The sequence below is a fragment of the Micropterus dolomieu genome, linkage group LG13 (genome assembly GCF_021292245.1).
Source record: "Micropterus dolomieu isolate WLL.071019.BEF.003 ecotype Adirondacks linkage group LG13, ASM2129224v1, whole genome shotgun sequence".
NCBI classification, from domain to species: Eukaryota; Metazoa; Chordata; class Actinopteri; order Centrarchiformes; family Centrarchidae; genus Micropterus; species Micropterus dolomieu.
The window spans coordinates 28,732,586-28,739,498 of NC_060162.1; the positions used below are offsets into that span (position 1 = coordinate 28,732,586).

At 41.7% G+C, this 6,913-nt stretch overlaps 2 protein-coding genes across 3 annotated transcripts in view; both read left to right on the top strand.

Moving 5' to 3' along the window:
• LOC123981397 (ras-specific guanine nucleotide-releasing factor RalGPS1-like) overlaps nucleotides 1-6,913 on the top strand; it is a 131,994-nt gene that overhangs the window by 46,488 nt on the left and 78,593 nt on the right. The gene's annotated exons all lie outside the window — the stretch shown is intronic.
• LOC123981400 (endophilin-B2-like) overlaps nucleotides 1-6,913 on the top strand; it is a 14,177-nt gene that overhangs the window by 6,497 nt on the left and 767 nt on the right. The window lies entirely within an intron of this gene.

Genomic DNA, 6,913 nt, shown 5'->3' on the forward strand with positions numbered 1-6,913 from the left:
GAAACTGAGGCTACGTTTCACACAGGCTCACCAACGCTGGACAATAGAAGATTGGAAGAACGTTGCCTGGTCTGAGGAGTCTTGATTTCAGCTGCGACATTCAGATGGTAGGGTCAGAGTTTGGCGTGAACAACATGAAAGCATGGATCCGTCCTGCCTTGTATCAACGGTTCAGGCTGCTGCTGGTGGGGTAATGTCCTCATGTCCATCCCTTTCTGAACACAGTGTATCATCTGCTGACGGCTACTTCCTGCAGGATAATGCACGACGTCACAAAGCTCAGATCATCTCAAACTGGTTTCTTGAACATGAGTTCACTGTACTCCAGCGGCCTCCGCAGTCACCAGATCTCAATCCAAGTGAGCCCCTTTGGGGTGTGGTGGGACGGGAGATTCTCATCATGGATGTGCAGCCGACAAATCTGCAGCAACTGCGTGACGCTATCATGTCAATATGGACCAAAGTGTCTGAGGAATGTTTCCAACACCTTGTTGAGAGTATGCCACCAAGAATCAAGGCAGAAGGGGGTCCAACCCGGTTCTAGCGAGGTGTACCTAATAATATAGCGCATGAGTGCATGTGTGTGCAGTACGCCTGCATGTGGTGGTGATTATAATCTCAGTTTTCTTTTTCTTTACTGACTAACCTCCAATGTGTCACATTAAGTAGAAATGTAAGTAGCCTCCACCCTTTTATAGCTAAGTGAACTAACACAGGCACATGTGTTTGGATGTGCTTTCAAGCCACAACACATCTTAATGGAGCAAATAACAGTCAGTTTGGCATGTGCTTTATTATTCCTGCCCATTAACTAAACAGATTGCTTCCCCAGTGTCTTCACATATAAGCATATTCTGGTTACTAATACTGTTAACACAACGAGATAACCTCTGAGACGCTGGATCCCTGAGCAGCACTATCCCAGACATAAACTCTGCTGTGCTCATTACAGACCTCTGCAGGTGTAATGTATGACTGTGGTTCAAGCTATAGGCTTAGTTATATCACAAAAGGCAAGAAACCATAAATAACCACATACTTAAAGGCGCTGACAGGGAACTGACAGTGTGGTTAGAACAGATTTCCCCTGAGCCCCCCTTTGGCTAAAAAAGTCCCACTGCAAAAACACTAGTGTATCCTTAAAAGATGTACATACATAGGCTTATTTATAGAAAATTTGTAGTGAACTTTAACTTCAATCTGATATCATAGCATCTCAGTAATTAGGGCCCAAGCAGTTAGGGGCTTAGGATGGCTAAAGCATCATGAGATTTTGCACACACGTCAGGATTGGCAAAAATTGCAAAGCACTGATTGGGCTTGGATGTGGCCAGGGGGCTCTATAGCACCCCCTACACAAAGTGAAGTGAAACGCACAACATAGTGCATTTCACTTCAATGTATGAAATCTGGAAGGCAGATGTATCATCCCTAGATTTAAAACATGACTTTTGGAGCCAAACCCAACAGAAAATCAACCACGTTGAAATGAATGTGATTTTATTTTACCATTTACATACTCCTAGAGAATGAATATGATCGACTTCAAATTTGGGCAGTGCAATCGAAACACCTCATCAATGCTAAATTGTGAAGCATTTTAGGATTTATTAAATTCACTCCATGGTGTGAATTTTGATGCTTTGCCATGAAAAAGGAAATATTGTGTAAATGAAAGGAAGTAGTGTGTAAATGAAAGGAAGTAGTGTGTAAATGGACTCTACATGGTCAAATCTCATCCAAACTTCACATGTTTGATTTGTTTGAGTTCCACCCAAAAGACAACAGTTCGAGATGACTGCGGCTGACTTTCGCCGACTTCATAGTCTAACGTGAGCTACAGGTGACTGCAGGGGCGGGGTATAAAAACGGCACCGTCAAGTTGGACACATTCTACCTGCATCAGCTTGCTGTGAGCTGAGATCAATGACTGATCCCTGGACCAGGCAATAGTGTGGCTCCAATTTTGTGCGGCCGCCAGACTCGTGTGACATGGTGACGTTTTGCAGCGCTGGCGAATGTCGGACACAGTTTCTAACCAGCATACCTTAGTCCAGCAGCGCTGCATGAAGTCAAACACACCTAACAACGTGCCAGTATTCAGACATAGTCATAGAGCCACCTACTGGCATCAATAAATGACATGTTTTATACATTGATGTTGGCAGAAATGCCCTTGATGATATTATATTGCTCTGTGTGCTTTCTTCAAACGAAATTGGCTCAATAGTGCGAACAACGAAATTTCAGCGAAGCACCCCCTTCAGCAGTACGTTTCACCTTGATGGACAAAATGTTGGGGAATGTATCATCTCTAAAAAGACCCTAGAACTAAATTTAGACCCTGGTCCCTTCGGTGGAAATGCAGCAAGTTCCTCCAAAGGTTTCTAGTTCCAGGGTATAGTTCAGTTTGCCTTGGTTTGATTATTCTGATCCCTGTCACCTGTGTTGCATGTTAGTCCCTGTATATAAATGGTTGTCTGTTATGTTAGTCTGTGTCCGGTCATCATCGTCAGCCAAGTGTTATGTTCCCTGGTGTATTCTTCTGTTGGTTATTTTTGGAAAATGCTGACTTGGATGGATTCTGCTTTTTGGATGTCACCTGCACCATCTTATGTACACCTTCAGTTTCCATGAGTTAAATAAATACTGCTAACTGAACTCTGCTCGTTTGTATCTTGCAAATGGGCTAAAACCTAAAACCTGTCAGTCACTCCCCAACCCAGACAACCCTTAGGTCTCCCTGAAATGGCAACCTCCAGGGCAGGAAAATGAAACAAACACCAAAGTGCCAACAGCTGCAGTTCATCAAATGGCCACTTGAGGCTGGCTCCCTAAAGCCAGTCAGTCCCGATCAGTCCCCATAGACCCCCATATTAAAATGCTCCATTAGCAGAACTAAACATGTTTAAAGCCTGGTACAAAACCTGGTATCGGTCTCTATAGCAAATTTCCCCATTCATGACAACTGTACAAGGGGGAATTTTTTATACAACTCATTTAAATTACATTAAGGCTTAAATGTCTGTGAGGATTCTCAGTCATTGAGGTTATCGTTGTCAAATGGGGGTCAAAATCAAGGGCAACGGGACTTGGTTTAAGATACTCAAAGATGTTTCACCTCTCATCCAAGAGCCTTCTTTAGTTCTGACAGGCAGGGAGTCCCAGGTTTTTAACGCGGTTGCTATCAAGGCGACAAATGTTGTTTGTTTCATTAGTGCTCCTGGCTGTTGTAACAACAGTCCTTATGGTGTGAGAGTTTGTTCAATCGCCAAGGAAGGGATGAAAGGACAACATTGTAAGTGGGGGGAAAATTCATAGCTTTTTAAGTGGAATAGATTTTTTGAATAATTAACCTTTATTAAACCAGATCTCATTGAGATTTAAAATCTTTTTCAAGAGGCCAAAATAGCAATAGTATATTAACAGAGCAGAGCTACAGACTTACAGATACGAACACCAGATAAACTAAATAACTCGAAAAGTTGAACCAGGTTCCATTGGCTAATAGGACTGCAAAGTGAGCTGCACGACTAACTGAGCTAACTAGCTAATGGTAGCTAGCAGCAGAATAACCTGATATGTTGCCCACTATTTTTTTGGAGTATGATATAAACAGGTAGCGTACATATAGGTCCTTTAAGTAAGCTACAACTGAGTGCATACTTTACTTAATTATTCCCATGTTATGCTACTACATAACTAAATATCAAATGGAAATAGTGTAGGCCTACTTTTAACTTCACTCCATTTATCTGACAGCTGTAGTAACAAACTACGATTTTATATGCAAAATGATCAACTTAAAAAATGTGGCGCAACACTGCAGCCCCACACAGGGGGTTTCAGTTAGGACATAGAGTTAGACCTACAAAGGATGGAGATGTTTAACTTATGCTGGGATTTACGTGAGGTCACCATGTACTAGTAAGAAAGATAAAGTTGTAACCTGTCTCGCAACAAAACTCACAGCTTCAAGAGACCTTGATGTCCAGAATTATTATTTTTTATCTCCTTGCACAAGATCATTTTGCACACAAATGAATATCTCGTGCGGATAAGATAAAAAAAATATTAAACTTTCCGGGCCATGGGGGCTCTGTACACTGAAAGTGCCCTTCTGCGTAATGTGTTCTTTTACTTTTTATATTTTAAGTAGGCTACATCATACTATGTACTTTCACTCAAGTAGAACTGTAGTATAGCTACTTTTATTAAAAGCATCTAAATACTTGTCTACTACTTTAAGTAGGCTTTACACTGTATGCCAAAACCAACAGACTTAGGAACAGTTTCTTCCCACAAGCCATCACTCTGATGAACAGCTGATTTCTGACTCATGGTGTCTGGAACAATTCCTGTGCAATAACCCAGTAACTCTGTCTCTAATCAGCACCTGTTTACTGGCTAACACTTCTTATTTATTCACCATTCTCTATTTCAGTGCTGTTCATACTGTTATATTGTCATATTGTAGATACCAAATCCACCTCAAGTCATAACTCCTGCACACAATACTTATTTAATCCAGCATCCTTTGCACTACGCTTCATTGGACTGTGTACATGTGTACATGTATGCATGTATATGTACTTGTATATCACATCCACCTCTGACATTTACATACTCCTGCATCCTTTGCACTTTGCTCACTGCACTATTTATCAATATGTCTATATTGTTTTTGTTCATAGTGTGTATACTTGTGTTGTCTACACTGAAGTCTGTGTCTGACTTTATTTTATTCTTATTATTGTGATTTTGTATTTTTGTGTTAGTAAGCACATCGTGAGCAATGTACAATCCTGAGTCCAATTCCTCGTATGTGTACACATACCTGGCAATAAAGCTGGTTCTGATTCTGATTCTTTGGTGATAAGGGTTCTTTACTATTCTAATGTCAGGGAAACATATCCTTACTACAAGCAGGATGAGTGCGACTTGGTCCATCCTGACCATGATCCTGACAGGAGCCAGGAGCCAGGAGCCAGGAGCCACACCCCTTTTCAACGTCAGAGGAGGAGTACGTTATAAACCCGTTGGAAGGACTGCAGACCTCTGTTCTCAGTCCGCGGGAGCGCAGTGCTCAGCAGGAACAAAGACAGCCGTGGAGGGACTGGTGAGCGAAGTGACTGGCTGTCAGTGAGCTGTTGGTGTCCGTCCACAGCCACAGAGCTTTAAATGGGAGAAGAGAAGAGGAGTTGCCCAACACTACTCGGGTCCTCACCACACAGGCAGACGTGGAGAGTAACGTTATAGCAGCTGAAGGGTTTACGGGTCGTTCTTCAACATCTGGCACTTTCCTGTGCTTTAGCTGACGGCGAGATAAGCTGTAAGCCGCTGCCGTTTCTTCAACTAAGTTATTCACTCCGACGACTTCCAAGCGCACAGCAGTAAGGTGAGTTGTATTACAGCGAACCTTCACTCAGTAAACCAACATGCTTCTCCCACAGCTTCCAGTTTATGGAAAACTTTACCTTTAACCCCCCCCCCCCCCCCCCCCCCCCCCGCCCACAGTTTTACACAACGGAAACTGACCTGAATTGTATAAGAATAATTCATAATTCAGCGACTTCGGCTAACTAATTGGTATTTAATGGCGTTTTTGTTCAGCGTTAAGATTAGGGAAACTTGTTTATGGTTATTTGTGTCACTGTTTTTTTCTCCTAAGCGAACATTAACTAGGCTAGTTTTAATAACGAGTCCACACGGTAATGTTTTGCTATTAAACATTAACAACTGTACTAAAATGATAACAATAATAATAACTAGTAGTAGTAATTATATTGTTAGTTGCAGTTGGAAGAATGTATGAAAATATAGTGAAATAAGTTGTTCCTCAGTGTTTGTGCCTATACTGCAGATCTGCAAGTGTATTGACTTCCCTTTTAATTTTGAAGACGTGAAGAACTTGTGCATGCAGCCTGTTTCTGTGCATGTGTATACAGCCCTGGAAAGGCATCTTTATAACTTGATTGCAACTGTAGTAGGCTTCTGCAAGAGAACACTTTTGCCACAGGACCTCGTGCCCTTGGTGTTGATTAAATAGAGACCCGTTTTAATGAAACAGCACGTCTTTCTCAGGAGAAGGAAACCCAATCTACCTCAGTGTGGTGCCAGCCTGACCATTAAATTACTGGAGACTGTGGAGTCCCTGCTGCCTTCCTCATGCTTACTTAGTAGCTTTCCCCAGACTTATATGAGCTGAGGTTATTTGTTAATTATATCAGATGAGGTGTGTGTGTGTGTGTGTGTGTGTGTGTGTGTGTGTGTGTGTTGGGGATCTATGATTTCATTAGTGTATGTACTGTAGATGAAAAAAATAACCTCTGGGTAAAACGATTGGTCCAATGTGTGTATTGGGTTGTAAATTGCCACAAATCTTAGCTAAATCCCAGGGAAACAGTAGACCAGTGTCTGATGGCTGACAAGACTGATCAGTCAAGCCTTTGAACATATTTTAAAACATACTTTTTTATACCTCTGCATGCATAAAGGGTCAGAGATACTATAATTATTTATTCAACTTGGTAATATTTTCTATTAGGTAGAGCAATTCTAGAGGATCACTCATACTAAAAGGTTTAGAGTGTCACACAATGCCATGGTCTGATACGACCTCTGATCCAACAAGCCTTTGTCCAGGAATAGGCTTGTTAATGGAAACAGATATTCTATCCTTAAATGCTTGCCTTTTCATTTGAATTAAGATGTAATTGTTGTCATGGAGTCCAGAAATAAATTTTGACAGAATAGTTATTCCTGTGTAAGAGCCTACAGTACGAGAGGCATCAGGCACTTGCATTCAGTTTGGGGACAATGAGCCATTATTGGCTGTGTCAACCTGAGACTGCATGTGGCTCCAGACTGCGGTGGAACTATGTTTCTCTTTATTAGCTCCTGTTTTTATTGA